The following is an 18,214-nucleotide window of genomic DNA, read 5'->3' on the forward strand; positions in this document are numbered from 1 at the left end:
TTATGGAACTAAATTTGAAATTCTAGTAGACATTAGTAATCTTCTAGGAGAATAAAATTTAGCAAAATTGGCCTCAATTGGGATAAAAGGTTTAAACAGACCATTTAACATAAAAGGATTAGAGAAAATTGTAAAATAACTCTCAGGCTAAAATGTAGCAGGTCTACCAGCTTCACAAGGGAATTTTATTGGATTTTTAAGTTCAAATTATCCTAAAGCTAGTCAAATTATTCTAAACGTCAGGAAAAAAAGAAGACTTACACATTCTTGTTATGAAGCTGATTAATACTCAAGTCAAAATATATTAAAATTTGCACAAAAATTATAGACATCTCCTCTTAGAAAATTGGCACAAAATCTTCAATAAATGGTTATCAGAAAGAGTTAAAAAGCACATTAAAAAACATGTATCATGACCAATTTGAGTTTGTTACAGGAATCTGAGGTAATTCAGTGCTGGGAATCCATTAACATATGCTTTATAGTAAAAGAAGTAAGGAGAAAATCATGATTTTTAATAAAAATTTGACAAAACTTAACCTCCATTTTAAAAACTCAATAAAACAGGAGTTGATGATACTTCCTCTAAAAATACACACACACACACACACACACACACACTCGCATTCCTCAGCCCCAATGCCAACATCTTTATATAACGGATAATTACTAGAGGATTTCATGATAAAATTTCAAATAAGACATGATCCACTATCTTTACTACACTTTAACTATGGGTTGGAGGTAATAGCACAATCAGATTAGAGGTAGTAAATAAAATCATAAAATTAGAAAGGAGGAAACAAAAAATATCTCTGTTTTCAGGTGATATAGTTAAATATCTGGAAAATCCAAAACATGGTAAAGGACCACTAAAAACTACTAAAGAAATTAATAAACTAGCAGAATATAAAACTAAAACACAGAAATGCACAGTCTTTATGTAGACAAAAATATTTAGTTAGAAAAAATAATGGAAGAGTAGACAATATTTACTTTGCAAAAAATAAAATACCTAAATATCAACTTAAAAAGAGAAGTGCAAAACTTATATAAGTAAAAACTATAAAGCATTCCTGAAAAAACATGAAAAGTAGACTTGGATGAATGGAACGTCACATCAGATTGTCGGCTTAGAATACTCAACGTCATAAAGATGTCAATTATCCCTACGGGAATTTATAAACTTAAAACAATCTTAATAAAATAGCGTTATGTTTTTCTTAAGCTACAAGTTGATTAGTTAGTTTATTTATAAAAATGATTAAAAAGGAAAGTCAGAAAAGTGTTTCAAAAAAAGCAATATGGAGGAGGGGTGACTAGATCAAATTTTGAAATATATTATGAAGCCTCTTTAAATAAACAGTGTGGTATTGGCGCACAAATAGACTAATGAAACAATGTAGTATGTCTAGATATAGACTAAAAGGAATATGAAATCTCAGTATATGATAAATACATCGTCTGAAATCAGGAGAGGGGGGTACTTTTAAGTGTAGGACAACTGCATAGTGAAATGGAAGGATAAAATTGAATTACATTCTTAACATCATACACCAGGATAAACTGTAAATAGATCAGATATCTAAATATGAATAGCAATTCTAAATGGAGAGAGAGAGATGTATGTATATTCTATATAATATGAATATATATATTCTCCAGATTTCACTGACAGCTTCTTTGGTAAATAAACTGATCAAACAAACAAACCACTGCAACATCAAAATTCACTGCCTACCAAAGCACTTTTGTGGTGGTTTGATTATATAAGAGAATACATAGAGTATTACTAATTAAAAATTTTAAACAATGAATCCTCAAAAAATGAAGGATGAGTTGAGGAGAACGATGAAAACTTGTCGTCGTGCTTACTTGGTGATGGCTAGATACGTGGGATGCTCTTTCCAAAAGTCGGTCATAGGATACTGGAAATGTGTACATTAATGGTGTAATAAATTAGCACTTCGTGTAACTAAGAGAACAAACTCTTTCATGCATATTAGAGTCCATGACTTACATACAAAACATATCCCTGGCTTGCAGTGGTCACACAAATAATGATAATAAATCGAAATTGTAAATCAATGCTGGCTACTAATTCTGTAGCAAAATTCCTAAAGGGGCTCTCTTTTAAACATTTATATGCAAATATCATTATATATGGAAAAGAATAACAACAACATTTCTTAAAACTATATTCTACAGGGGCCGGCCCCGTGGCCAAGGGATTAAATTCGCATGTCCCGCTTCGGCAGCCCTGGGTTTAGCAGGTTCGGATCCTGGGCGCAGACAAGTCACCGCTCATCAATCCATGCTGAGGCAGCATCCCACATGCCACAACTAGAAGGATCCACAACTAAAAATATACAACTGTGGGGGATGGCCCCGTGGCCGAGTGGTTAAGTTCGCGCACTCCGCAGCAGGCGGCCCAGTGTTTCGTTAGTTCGAAGCCTGGGCGCGGACAGGGCACTGCTCATCAGACCACGCTGAGGCAGCGTCCCACATCCCACAACTAGAAGAACCCACAACGAAGAATACACAACTATGTACCGGGGGGCTTTGGGGAGAAAAAGGAAGAAATAAAATCTTTAAAAAAATAAAAATAAAAATATACAACTGTGTACCGAGGGGATTTGGGGAGAAAAAGGAAAAATAAAACCTTAAAAAAATATATATGCATATATATATATATTCTACAATCAGGCTTTTATTGTTTCAGAACAAACTTCTCCTTTTCTTTCCCTTTCTAACTTGAGAAAGTCAATCCCAATTACTGATATCTTATAAATTCTACTACCACTCAAAATGAATCACAGGTTTTAATAATCACTTTCCTACGACTTAAAGCCTCAAATTAATCAAAAATTATGCTAGAGAGAGATTAACCAGAGTGCGCCAAAGGAGTTTACAAGAGAAAAAGAAATTAAAATAGAATCCTGCCATGAGCTAAACAAATGAGACCCAAAAATGTAAAAAAAGATAGGTCATCTTTTCTCACAGAATCTGTAACAATTGGATCTAGATAGAATGCAGATCTGCATTCTTCTATGTCAACAAAAAGATATAGAAAGCAACAACTAGTTTGTTTGTTGGGATTTTGCCTAGCTTTCCACACCAAGATTAAAAAGATTCATGTTTAAATGTTTCAGTGCTCATCTTGTCATTATCGGTAATGCCTTCATCTTAAAACCAAATTTTCCACTCTAATACAAGCCTGCTGTTGCCTCCCTGCTTAGAACTGTAATTTGTTAACATTAGAATTGCTAAACCTTGAAATTAGAGTTTATAGAGATTCATACACTAGGAGAAAATCTCTCAGCGTTTCAGCAGACTTTTCTACTCTTTTGAAGTAAATCCTCCTTATTGTGCCTTTCTGAATTTCATAAAACCTATTGTCCTTGCTTTGAGCTTTGGCACGTGGAAAACCTCCCTAAAACTGTGTGCGGCAGACTCCTGAGATGAAGTGAAGAAGGGTGAGCTTGAATAAAGCACAAGAGATCATGACTAACCAATCCAATAGGAGATTGAGCCATTATAAGAGACAGAATTGCTAAAATTCATTACAAACTTGTAAAATAGCAAGGCATTTAAAGCACTTAGTCCCAGTCCTGCTTCCTACATCCTTACAAGTCTAGACCCCACCTCCTTTAACAAACCCAGGCTCTTAGGTTCGAATCTTTAGGCTCATCTTTGACTCCTCCCATTACTCTCTCCAAAACATGTAGATTAGGCTTTTTGATTCTTTTCTTCCACTGTGTCTGATATCCACCCTTCCATTCCTGTTTAACACTGCCCTAATCCCTTTCTGAGACTATATTCTCTTTTCCTACTCCCAAATATCCCATAAATTATCGCTGGTTAAAGATAAGAAGAAAAGTTACAGTGATAATCACTTTTCCATCAAATCAGATGGTAACTCATTTGCAAAGTTCACAGTACACAGTCTCCAGAGAATGAGGAGAAGGAAATTGGACATTATAACTTGAAACTCTTGGTTGAATTCGGCAAGCCTGGCTCCCCAACTTTTTTTGAAAGGGCCCTGTTTTTGACATCCGAATTTAGTTTTTTCATATTTACATTAAATTCCTCAAATTACTTGCTAGTTATGTCCTCCTGGTGGATACATGTTATCTATTTGGATTATTTACTTTAAAAAGAAAGGAAAAAGGAAAAATAAAGCAAAAGAAAAGTAAAGAAGAGAAAAGGAAAAGGAAAAGAAGAAAACCCACATGGGCAGAACCCAGGGTCGGTGAGCCTCATTTAAAATCCCCTCTCTCAGCCACATAGCAAATACTTTCCAGTAATATCAAGTCCAAACTCCTTTTCATTATGTTCAAGGCTTTTACCACCTCTCTCTCTCTCTCTTAACTCTGTGTCCTATTACATATACAGTCTGCTTGGCCTGGAAATATACTTGCTTCACTACCTCCTGCTTTATCATTTCCACAGTAATAAGGCAAGTAGCATTTGCACATTGCCAAAGTAACTGAGTATTTCCCACAGAACTCAGATCCTCCTTGTGTTCTACACCCACCCACTCACCCCCTGTGGTTTTATGATCAGAACTGCACTCATAGAAGAGGTGGTGGGTCACTTCAGGCTCCGTGGTCACGGAGCTGGCTGGGTAGTCACTCAGCTACTGAAGTGGAACATTTATATGAATGAGACAGGGAAAGTCTCCACATCATTTTCTGTCCTTCCTTACACAACAGATAACACTAAAGCAGGGAAGGTCAAAGTTACCACCACTCTTTCTCAGGCCCCCAACTTTCTGTATTGATCATGAAGACACGCTTCTGAGTATTCACCTATATTGTATTAGCTTTGTGGATTCTAGTTTCGTTTGTATTTTAATCTAACTTCAACTCAATAAGTCTATTTTTGGACATGTGATTCTAACTCAGCACCATGCTGGGCTCTGTGGAGCAAGAGGAAATTTTGTCCCCTTACAAGCAAAAAAACATCCTGGAAATAGCAGGAATGTTGTTTAGCTTGAAAATGCATCCTTTTGAATGACACTAGACAGAAGGATGTACTTAGAAAGTAGAGTAAGGAGAAGAATGGGACTTCCAGGCTAGGTTTTGGTCAATATACATGAATGCAGAAATGCAGTCTACTCCTTTTCTTACCAGTCAGTAGCAAATGAGGAGAACAAATACCTCTCAGGTATATAAAATACCTAGGTATTTCCATCAAAGGGAGATTTAATCCAGGGAATTGGTAGTAAACGTGTTAGAAGGGCTAGCTGAGCAAAAAAGAAAGAATGTTACCCAAAGACCAGGAAGCTGCTTCCACCGCAAGGCCAGAGCCAGGAGCCTAGACTCATCCCTGACCCCGCTGGAGACTCAGCCACCACAGCAGAGAAGTTGTCCCTGCTACCTTCACCTGGGATCCCTGTGTTAACTCCGCTGGATCCAAGGCCACCACTGAGGAACCTGAAGAACCAGAGCCAGAAGCTGAAGAATGCCTCCCTTCCTCCTGCCTTCTAATTTTGCTTCCATTCCTCCTACTGGCAAAACGTATCCGAAACCCAGCCCTCAACGGATTCTAGGAAAGTACTTCCAGTCTTGTTGGAAATGGAAGAACGCATGGAAGAGAGGGGCTGTGGTTGAGTACTAACACACAGTACCTGGCACACTGACATGTTTTAAGAAGAAAATAATGAGATAGGAATGATACCATTGCAACAGGCTTGTATCTTAATAGCTCTGGATTAATACAAGCAAAAATTGCCCATTAGAAGAACTGTACATAGTTTCAAGAAAAAGGTTTTTTACCTTAGAGAATAATACATAATAAAACATGCTATTGACTCTAGCTAGCTTTTAAACTCTGTTTACCAGAAAAATAAACAAAAGCCAAGTTCATGTGGTATACCATTAAGCCAATCCTCAGAGGTAAAGGGACTTTCTAATACAAGACTTAATTTCATAGTGAAACAAGAAGCTGAAACACAATGTCATTTAGTCATCCAATCAACAGTTTGATAAGAAATGGGCTACACGTATTGTTCTAACTTCTGTGGATAATGCATTAGGACACCAGGGTCTTATCCGCAACTTCACAATTGAAAGAGGTGGTCTCCTAATAAATAATTAGAGCATACTATAAAGTGGTACAACAGATGTATGTGCAAAATACAACGGGGCATAGAGGTGGGTTGAGGGAGAACATTAGAGGGCAGAAGAAATAGTGTACACAAAGCCACAGATGCATAAAAAAATTTGGTGGGTTTGGGAAGTGGTGTTGAATAGTGTTACCCAATATCAGTCTCACCTTGTTGTCTGCCTGCATCCAAAACCCTCCAATGGCCTCTTTCACACCAAAAGGGTCCCAAAGTCTTTGTAGGGTCCTGAATAAACTGTCCCCTGGCTACCACTTGGACCTCGCCTCCTCCGATGCTGGCTTTCTTGCTGTTTCAACCTCAAGGTCTTGCCTCTTGCTGTTTCCTCTGCCCAGAACTCTCCACTCCCAGATAACAGCCTGGCTTACTCGTTTGCTGCTCAAACATCACCTCATCAAAGAGACCTTTCCTGACCACTGTTAATAACAGAGCTTCTCTCTTTTAACCTTGACTAAATTTTCTTAATGGTGTTTATTTCTAACTGACATTATATGTTTATGCTTTTATATTTAAATACACATGTACTTATATGTTTACATTATATACATATACATTGACATTATATTACTTATACATTTTTTGTCTCCTACCCCTCCACACATGGAACCAAGGACATTGCTTTATTCGCTGCTGTGCTGTGCCTCAGCACTTAGAACAGCCAAGAATGTGGTAGATACTCAATAATTACCTGCAAAATGAACTAATAAACAACTGAATGAACAAATGAATTGACACGTAAAAGAAAAAGGGGAAGACCTGGATAGAGTACCTTGGTGAAAAAACAGAATGTAGATGAGAAAATCAGGCCTTTGTATTCGAGTTCAGAGAAGCGCCATGAGAATGGGTGACTACATGGGAGGGCAAAAGGGAGCCCCAATCACTTTTTCAGCTTCTGAATTTTGCCTAGCATTGGCCCTTTAGCAAACCATTTTGGCTTTCAAATTCAATAGGAAATGCTTTTGGTTTACTGATGAGACTTGCAAGGGGGAAGCTCTATATAGTCTCACTTGAAACTTGAACCTAAAAAAAAAAATGGAGACATTTGCTTCCAAATACCGTAGCCGGAATAAGTTATGCTAAGGATAAAAATATCACAGAACTCTGGTTAAACGACTAAGTTGTGAAATCCCGTGCCCATCCTCCCTTCCCAATCACTGTCTCCCACAATAACTGCAGGGAAATCTCCTGGCGATACAAGCAGTGAACAAGTGATCAGTTCCAAAGGAAAAAGAAAGAGGGGAGAGGAGAAAAATTAGAATTATGACATGGCAAGTAAAATTAACACCAGAAAGAGAAAAGAGCTTGGAATCCAAGTCAGCCTGGCAAACACAAGCAACAGCGCCACTCAAACAGCTGCTCCCTGGCGTATATTGAAGGGGTTGGAGAGGGCTCTGCCTTTCTCCTTCCCAAGGAACGTCTCCCAGATGTCCCTGCTTTCTTTGCTCCTCCCCAGCCCTCATCCGACACACTCTCATTCCCTCCCTGTGTCTCCTGGAACCCAGGCTTGTCTCCCCTTGTACTTGGAACCCAGTCTTGTTTTCCTTGGTGCCTTGCCAAGACCAAGATGTAAATTCCACATAAATGTGAAGAAACCCCTCGTGACCTAAAGAGTTGGCTTTCCTGGCTGCTTCGTTAACAGGAGCACTAACACATAGATTTTCTAAATTTATTCAAAAATGTAAGACACTTAACAGATGTCAGGGAATCTAGATTAGGAAGCAAGATACCTTCTACTGCCCTAATGGGGCTTTGTAAATTGCTCGGAGTATAATACATACAGCTTGTCTTGCTATAATCATTATAATGATGTAAATTATTCATATAGATAAGGACAGATAAAGTGAAACTAAAACACCATTAATGGATTTCACCGTGCTCTGTTCAGTTTTATTTTGCTGTACTTTAAAGCTTTTGAGAATGAAAAGGCATGGGGAGGAGGATGAAAAAAGTTTATTGAAACAGATGCATAATATAAATAATTTTTCTGGTTTTAGTGACAGTCCTCTTTCATTCTCTATCTTTTGCCAAATGAATTGGGGCACATAAAGCCAAGGAATTACCCCTAACATAGAGTTGCCAGATTTAGCAAATAAAAATATGGTAAATAAATATTCAAATTTAACTGGACATTCTGTATTTTACCTGGCAGCTCTGTCCTCTAGGACTCTGGTCTTATTCAGCGTCATGATTAAGAGCCTGGCTCTAGAAACAGACAGCTCCACGATCTTAGTAAGTAATTTAATCTTGTTAAGTCTCTGTTTCCTCATCTATAGAATGAGTTAATAATAGAAGTACCTCATAGAATTGTTTTGAGAATTAAATGATTTGGTCCCTATAAAACCACACAGAATCGTGTTTCCCACATAGAAAACACTCAATTAACTTTTATCATTATTATTACTATTGTTATTATTAAAGGAATGTTGAATTTTTTTAAATCAATGAATGAAATTATTCAATTATTTGCAATCAAAATTCAACCAGTTTCCATGGTTTGGTTTTGTTTCATTGCATTTTTACCTTTGGGAATTGCTCTTGAAGCTAAGAACCGTGGGCATATAAAATGATTACACAAATATTAAAAATATCCACATTTCAGTTCTACATGGGCCACCGAGGGAGGTATGGGAAAGGGAAAGGAATAGGGGTCAAAAACACAAATTAGATGGAAAAAAGACAAAGACAAACAGATGTGGTTTTTTTGACCTGAGCAGTATTTTAAAATATTTTAAGTTATTTTCCATCGTGTCATTTAAAGTCTGGAAGAGTTCACATAATATACACAGTTCTGGCTCCTCTTGACAATTCAGAATTTTGGACCCCCCCAAGCCTTGAGCAGCAGTCGCCCTGGTTAGATGGAATGCATGCATTCCAGTACAGGCCCTATTGTCCACCAGACACTGAGGTGTAGAGCTGGTCACCATGACTCAATGTACTCTCACTGTTGTCATTCTTATTCCTGGTCAGCTTCATTCATTCATCTCACCTGCCTGACCCAGCAGTCAGGCCCAGATGTAGTTTAGGATTGCATTAACTCATCAAAATAATCTCTAACAGCAAATCCAAGCTACCCAAACAAACATACCATCCAAGTAAAGAAATAGTGGGCTTGATGAGCTAAAACGACTTAAGACAAGCCACCTAAACCAATAGACTTCAAAGAGTTTTGCTCAAATACCTCCAAAAGGAATTTTGAAAACTTTGTACCTCTTGTACATTTTTATGTTGATATCTAAAATTTGTTATCACATGTTTAAACAGTTGAAATGATATAATTTCTAGCATACGTACTAAATTTTAACATATGATTCATATAACTCCATTAAAGGCATCTGATGGACTGTAAATATGAGAGTAAGTTTTCAGCATTTTATATTGAAATAATTTTAGACTTTCGGAAAAGGTGAAAGATAGTACAGAGAATTCCCTACGTCCTCTCCCCAACTTCCCCTAACATTAATATCTTTTATGTAACTGTGTTATAATAATCAAAACTAAAAAATTAACACTGCTGCAATACTATTAACTAATACTAACAATGATTGCCCCAGTTTTTCCACTAATACCCTTTTCTATTCTAGGATTCTATCCAGGGTACCATGCTGCATTTGGTTGTTTTGCCTCCTCAGTGTCCTCCAATCTGTGACATTTCCTTGATTCCTCCTTATCTTTCAGTAACTTGACACTCTTGGGGAGTACTGGTCAAGTATTTCCCAGAATGTCCCTCAATTTGAGTTGGTCTGGTGTTTTCTCATGGTGAGACAGGTCACGGGTTTTGTGGAAGAATTCCACGGAGATGATGTGCCCTTCTCATTACATCATATCAGTGGCTATGTGATATCAATATGTCTCATTACTGGAGATGCTAATCTTTATCACTTGGTTAAGGTGGTGTCTGCCAGCTTCTTCCACTCTAAGGTTACTAGTCTTTCTTTGTATTGAATAAATATATACTTTGAGGGAGACTATATAAATGTCTATACAAATATACAAATATCTTCTTTCACCCATTTCTTTTAGTATCCATGGATGGATCTTGCCCACAACACTATTACTCTGGTGCTCTAATGGTGATTTTCTATTTCTCTTATCCCTTCTTCATTTATTAATTGGAATTCTTTTGTAAGGAATACTTCTCCCTTCTCCTCCATTTATTTATTTAGTTATTTATATCAGTATGGACTCATGTATATTTGTTTTATTCTTTGTGTTATATATTAGTCAAGGTTCTCCAGAGAGACAGAACCGACAAGAAGCATATACATATATACAAAGATTTGTTTTGTACCCATTTATTACATGTGCATATATATATATAGAAAGATTTATCTCAAGGAATTGGCTCACACCGTTGTGAAAGTACAAGTACAAAATCTGCAGGAGAGGCCAACAGGCTGGAGACCCAGGAAATAGTTGTAGTCCAAGTCCAAGTCCATCAGCTTGCAGAATTCCTTCTTGCTCAGGGGAGGTCAGTCTTTGCTCTGTTCAAGCCTTCGACTGGTTGGACGAGACCCATCCACATTATGGAAGATAATCTGCTTTACTCAAAGTCTACCAATTTAAATGTTCATCTCATCCAAAAAAATACCTTCACAGAAACATCCAGAAAAATGTTTGACCAAATATCTGGACGCTATGACCCAGCCAAGTTGACATATAAAGTTAACCATCACAGATTATAATCAAGTATGACCATGATTTATTTTGTTTCTCAAATTGTTCCTGCTTTAGCCATTAGGAGCTCCTTCAGGTTGGCTCCTGTTTCCTTTTGACAAGCTTCTATCCTTTTGCACTTTTCTACTTTCCAGAGCCGTGGAATATTCCAGGCTCATCTTGTATTTTACCTGCCCTGGCCCCGGAGTCAACCATTTCTCCAAGAAACGCTGTTCCCTTCATGCACAGAGATATTTAGCAACAAAGATCTAGCACTAGGGTATCAAAGCTTGTAGTCCCTCTCAGTGCACAGAACCAAGAAATGTGTGTATTTACAGTTGCCTACACACATATATTTATTTCTGTATCTATCTCTTTGTATATCTTAAAATATGAGTTTACATTGATATTGCTGGCTCCAGTTTAGTACCAGGGTTCCGTTCTAGCCTTCCCCCTTTCCTTATTTGTAACGTCTTCCTCCAATAGTGAGAAACCTTGCTGACATTTTACAGAACATATTAATTTATTTGTTCAATCCTAGTTTGCATATAAAGTAGTTTCAGCATTGCTACCCCATGCCCCTGTAAGAAAGAAATTTACCAACCAGTGTACAGTGTTTGTGTCTATAATTTTTTTTACTCCTACAGTATCCAGTCAAAACACTGCTTTTTAAAATTACTTAGTTCAGCTCCTTTCATTCCCACCCCCTTCAGTGTGGTTATGCCATTCATTTGAAATACAGTTAAAATCACTGTCTGTTTTCCATCTTTAGTTCCCTCCACATCATAATTTTCTTTTATTTACATACAGCAAAATTCTCTCTTGGTGGTGTACAGTTCTGTGGGTTTTCACATAGCCATGTATCCAATACCGTAACTCCATCATCTCCAAAACAAAACGGTTAATTATCCCCCAAATTTCCTTGTGCTGCACCATCATACTAATGCTTTTTAATGCATAATATCTTTTCACAGAGTAGAGATACTTGGGATGCTGTGAAGTACAGAAGTTGGATTACAGAACATAAAAAAGTGACAGCATTATGACAGGCATGCCAATTGTTTTCCAATAACCATTTGTCCCTTCTCCCATAGTCTAGAACCCCCAATTTTCAGTGGATAAATCAATCCTCCAGAATAAAGTTTACACTTTTCAGACTCCTGTGTATCTAGTTTTGGCCTGTGGCTAAGCTCTGGTCAAGTGACAGCATCTATAGACCTTGCTTTCAAAGTAGCTGCAGCATACCATTTGCCCCTTTCTTCTTCACCCTTTTCTCTATTGTCCTAACTGAATCTGAGACATGATGGTTGGCTCTCCAGGTGCCTTCTTGGGCCATTGGGACAAAAGCCACACTGTACAGAGCCCATGTTCAAAAGGATTGCTGGAGCTGAACCACCATGCCAACTGTATAATGCCTATCTATGAAATTGTAGATGAAAGAGAAATAAATATCTATCCTATTTAAGCCACTATATTTTATTTTGTTATTTTCATATCTGTTAATCTTAGCTGAATCTAATTATATCACACTAGTTGATGTTTTAAATAATATTAGATTGACTCATATGATATTGTCATTCGGTAGGTCCAAAATGGTGAGTTATTGACAATTCCTTGGGGTTCAACCTAATACATGCTCATGGAGGGTGAATGGGAAGGAATCTTGAATACATAAAGAAAGAAAGCAAAACGATTTTTGGTCACATCACTCAGATAAATGATCTTAACATTTTGCTGTTTATTAACCTTTTTTTTCTATGCCTAGATGTGTCAAAATTAACTTGTAGTATTACTGCCATCCTATCTGGGAGTATACAACTAGAATAAAAAGACTGGTTTTGCAGATTATGGCCACTGTTTCTGTTTAGAATTTATTTATTAATATTATTTTTTCAAAGAGTCAAATGAGATCATTCTATAACTTTCAGTTTTTTAGCAGATAATTGGCTCTGAGCTTTTGGATTACCACACACGTCTTTCTCCTGTGGAAATATACTTTTAACTCTTGTGGATATTAAAATGAATAAATTCATCTTTAAAAATAAACTGAAATAAAAATAAATGATCTTTCATTATCCAAGCTTATTATAGGATCTCTGTGATCCATATGTTGATTCTAAAGATACTTTTCAAAAGCCATATCCATACATAAATTTACACTGGCAACATTTCTTTCTTCCTGCTGTAGTGCTTTAAAATTCAAATGCAAAGAGACCATCCTTAAATTATCTTGCCTTGTGAGTGACATCCTCCGTTAAAGCCTAAATTTACCTCTAACCCACATAGATCCAGTGTTCACAGAGTTTGCTCTATGAATTTTAATAGCCGGAATGAAGAATAGCGGAATAGAGGTTTGAGAAATTACTTGTGCTGAGAAAACTTAGCCTCACATCAGTTTAGATAGCCTTTCTGAACATTTACTTTCAGAGAGGGAGATTTACAGAGGAATTGATTGCAGATTTGGACCAAGAAGAAATAGGCGGCATGAGTCAATACCTACAGCTGCTGGCCTGCATTTTGTCACTTGAAATCAAGATGACCTTGGAGAAAACTTCCTTGTGGCACCTCCCATCCAGTAAAGCTGGAGTTAAAGGGAGTGGAGTGAAACAAGAGCTCTGAAGTGTGTCCCTATAGAAAGAAATTTCAAAGTTTATAATATCAATTTATTCCTCACTAAACATCATGTGAAAAAGTTAACTGTGAAACTTCCAGCTATCAAATAAGAAGTTATTGTACAAAAAACTGCTAAAAATGGTTCTCCATCTCCCTTTAGAATGGAACAGAGGGCATAGGCCTGCTCTGTGACACGAGAAAGGTTGGTTGTATGGCAGGAAATTCCCATCAGGGAGGACTTGCAGACTGTGGAAAGGGTTCACAAGTGAAAGTGTGGGGTTCATAAGTAAAAGCATTTGGAACCCATATTCACTCATATATTTGTTACTTTTTTTTAGGATGAGAAACAGGAAAATTCACTTGATTACCAGCCCAGTGCCTATTTTCAATGATCTTTCCAATCCAACTCACTCCCATTGTAATGAAGGGACTGGTAACAAGAGCTCACCTCCATTGATTATGAAAAAAAGACTCACCATGGAAAATAGAAAACTAAGTATACATATATGGTGAATGTTATTGGAAAGAAACCTGAAGTGAGAGGGGAAAAAATTGATAAGTGGTGTCTGGGAGTGAGCAGTGGACAGAAGAGAGAAAGACACTAGAAGTAGTGACTTGGGTGGGACAGAGGGAGGGCTGGATTCAAGTGACTAGTTCTCCAGGATGAGGCTTAGAAAGATGAGAGAAAGAATCTTCAGGGCCATCTAGGTCCGGGCATGTTTATGAAGTGGACAAAGTCTGCTGTCAGCACAGTTCCCCTCCCAGTTTGCTCTCTCATTTTGGCTGCTCTATTTCCCGACCCCTGTGCACTGCTCCCTGGTCAGCCAGTCCCTCTAGCACCTCCGCACACCCATTTACGCCTCTCTCTCCTCTATCTCCCAAACTCACAAATTGAGGGAGGTGTGCAATCATATGGGTCTCTTCTTGGTTCTCTTTCTTAAACATGCACACAAAAGCAAGCTGTATCATTATTTTCTCATTTTGTATCTCCTGGGGATTTTTTAATTTCCTCTTTTCTCTGGCCTCCTCCCTCAGTGTCCCTACATCATGTTTCCAGTTTCCTGGACCTTGAAGGTGTTTTGCGTGGGTGCAAAAACACGCACAAACAATAGGTTGTTCAAATGTCTCCAGATATTTGAGGATTCTACACCAGACATTCTGATTCAATAGGTCTAGAAAAGGATTGAACTCCACATTTTTTAAAGTTCTTTTGGTGATTCCAATGGATCCTCTACTTAGGAACAACTAGATCAATGGATATTTCAAAGGGAAGTTATAACTCACCTAACATTCAGACCAAAATGAAAAACAGTTATCTCAACCCAGTACTTTTAAAACTACTGAGTATTATAACTATTTTCTTAGAGTTGATTCATCCTCTTCATCCTTATTCTTTGCGTGTCTGTGTAATCTTCTTTTTCTCTCTGTACATTGATAGACTGATACTTGCATCTTTCCTTTTTGTCATTTCCCCTTCTTTAATCTCTTTCTGTCTTTTTTTTCTTTCTCTCCTGCCTCCCCCGACTATACCATGAATTTACAAGATCAAATGTCTACAGAAGTTAGGCCAGTGATAGTTCCAGAATTTTTATACAAGTGAAGTTAAGGGCCAGCAATAGCATGGGAAAGGAAGGCAGAGTCAGCAATCTTCAACCTGAAGAATGCGTGGCCCTGGGATAAGGAGGGCACAGGAGGACTTTCAAGGGATGTAAGGACACCAGTAGTTTTAAACGACTCAATTTCTCATACTCTCAACATGCATTTGCACTTTCCCAGTATCACGTAGAGTCTATTTTCCATCTCCCTTCACAACATGCCATCTCCCAGGAAAAGTCATACCTTTTAGCCATAGGAATCTCACTATGGTGCATTGTTCCAAGGGGTAACAACTTCCAAGGTAACAAACTAAGGGGCAATTACAAACTCTGTTATCGGGAAACCTCATTTAATGAGTAATCAAAGCACATTGAACTTATCTTAATAAAACCTTCCTGTCTTCCTTTGTCTTACATCAATTTGAAGTAAGAATGAAGAAATAGGGTATTTTGGTGCTTGTTAGGATGATCTAAAATCAGATATGTTGTAGAACGTGGTTAATGAGAGTGATGAATTTCCTTTTACAACTTTAATCTCTCCATCCTTAAACTACTAACAAAGAATTAGTTACTCAGGAAGGTATAAGCAAAGCAAATAGATAATAAGAAAGAAAATACAAAGGCTGAAAAATGGTTTTTTTTTTACTTAAGTGCGAGCATTTCTTTTCCATTTTGCTCAGTATTTATCCACAGAATAAGTGATTAGGCAGAATGAAAAGTACCTCTGAACAACCAAAGAACAGCAAGAAGTACCACACCATTCTGATTATGACAAATACAATCTGAAGATGCAAATTTAATGTGACATCATTTAAACTTGGTATAATTAAAGCATATAATAAGGTAATGCAATTAAAAGCCTGTTTTGTCAAATTACATAATGAAATGTATATAGATATATATATACATCTCACATATATATACACATTATGTATAATAAAATCTGCATTCCAAGTATATCCATTCTTCATTTTATTTCAGCTTATAAAACGTTTAATATTTACTATATTCTATCAGTAATACATAAAAATACATAGTAGCTGCTGGATCAATTAGTTTTTAGCAGTGTATACTTCTTTTATTAATACTTAGGCAAAGCTTAATCTTAACATCTAAAGAAATTATAGGAGCTATGTCTGACTTTTCACGCAATTTTTTTAAATTATTCTCAAAAGCTGAGCATCACAGTCTGATATGTGCACGTACATCCATTTACTCAAGGAATACTATGCCTTTTAGCATACTCTTTGCCTCATAAATAAATTATAATATTAGCTACTCATACAATGTATTCTTAAAAATTAAGTAATGAATAATAACATATAAATTTATTATTTTTTTTAAGATTGGCCCCTGAGCTAACAACTGTTGCCAATCTTCTTCTTTCTTTTCTTTTTTCTTCCTTTGCTTTTTCTCCCCAAATCCCCCCAGTACAGAGTTGTATATTATGGTTGTGGGTCCTTCTAGTTGTGGCACGTGCGACGCCGGCTCAACGTAGCCTGATGAGCGGTGCCACGTCCGCGCCCAGGATCTGAACCAGCAAAACCCCGGGCTGCTGTAGCGGAGCGCGCGAACTTAACCACTCGGGCACGGGGCAGGCCCCATATTATTGTTTTTATAATCTTCCAAAAACTTAATTACATCAGCTACATTAGTATTAATTACATTAGTTCTTATATAATTTTAATCTTGAATTGAATGCTTTCAGTAACCTTTTATGAGATATATTCCGTAATGTATCTTGGGCATTTTTTTAAATTCTGAAAATTTATATTAACATATTTATATAAATTGAAAAAGAGAGCCAGACTTTCTGACAGAAATGAAGTGTAATTTGGCTGATTGTGTTGACTGTGAGGATTGGCTTTGTTAATTATATTATATGGCAGAAATTTATGTTACTTCAGGTCCTCCAAGAAGCACATGCCAAGACAGGATTAGACATGCAAGAAATTTATTAGGAAAAAAGACTCCTGCGCAGAATGAAGACGAAGGCGCAGGAGTCGGCAGGACAGCCTGCAGACTGCAATGCAGTTCTGACACCTATGAAAGAAGAGGAGGAAGGAAGGATGGGGGGGGAAGAGCCTCAGGCTGCAGTGCAGTGCTGAGAAAGTACTGACTGTGGATAGTGAGAGTCCTGAGTCAAAGCTGCCTGTTAAAGGAATGCCACATCCACAGGAATGGCTGGCACTCTTATACCCACCATCGGTTGGGAGCAGCCCAAGGGCATTGTAGCCTCAGTGCCAACCCAGGGGTGGATCCGAAGAGCAGCAGCAGAGGCTGTCAGCCAGTTGTGCTCCCGGCAGTGTGAGATCTGAGTGATGCTTCCATAGCTATCACAAATTGGACGAGTTAAATCTACAATCTGTAGTCTTAAGTTTTGAAAATATATTTAAAACATGTAATATGACAAAAAGCATTCTTAACCAAAATATTGAATTGCCAAAGGTCTTTTGACATGAATGATATTTTAATCTTCATAGACTTCTTTTGGCATATTGAGTTAAAAGGTGAAAGAAAAAGACTTAAAAAGTCTCTAAGTGGAAAACTAATACATGTAATTAATAGTCAATTGGTAAGTCTTATTAATCCTCTGAAATAGGAAAGTAAATAATTATAATGACCTAGTCAGTAACAAATCCTATTACAAGCCAGGTGGTTTTCATTTCTTTGCCTTGCACAAAATTAAAGAAGGATCTGATTGAGTCACCAACTGATGTATCAATAAAAATAATTTTTGAAGAGAGAACACTATATGCTTTTGGGCATACAATTCAGGAGTTTAAGGAATTAAGAGACATGGCCAAAAAATTGACATCCCAGTTTATATGAATGTTTTGTGACAGAGAAGTATGACAATGATCAATAAAAGACTTTTAGGTATTAATATATATTACATCAAGATACAGTTCTCAAGGGAAGTAGAATTGAGAAAATACGATGTACACAGCATACTGTTGAAAAGTTGTTTGTTTAAGTGGATGAAGAATATCAAACTGCTATTGCATCAGTGTCACATTGGAAACTGGAAAGAGCATCACTCCCACTCTTGCCACAAAGAAAAAGCTGGAAAAACGTCAAATTAACAAGTTTCCTTTAACGAGTCAGACAACTGAGAACACAGGACAAACGACTGACCAGAAATCTGGGGACAGGCACCTGCAGAGGGAAGCACTGGCTTCTCTAGGGCAGACACTATCAGACATGGCCGATGCCAGTTAAAAAG

Source organism: Equus asinus, chromosome 1 (assembly GCF_041296235.1).
Source record: "Equus asinus isolate D_3611 breed Donkey chromosome 1, EquAss-T2T_v2, whole genome shotgun sequence".
Lineage (NCBI taxonomy): Eukaryota > Metazoa > Chordata > Mammalia > Perissodactyla > Equidae > Equus > Equus asinus.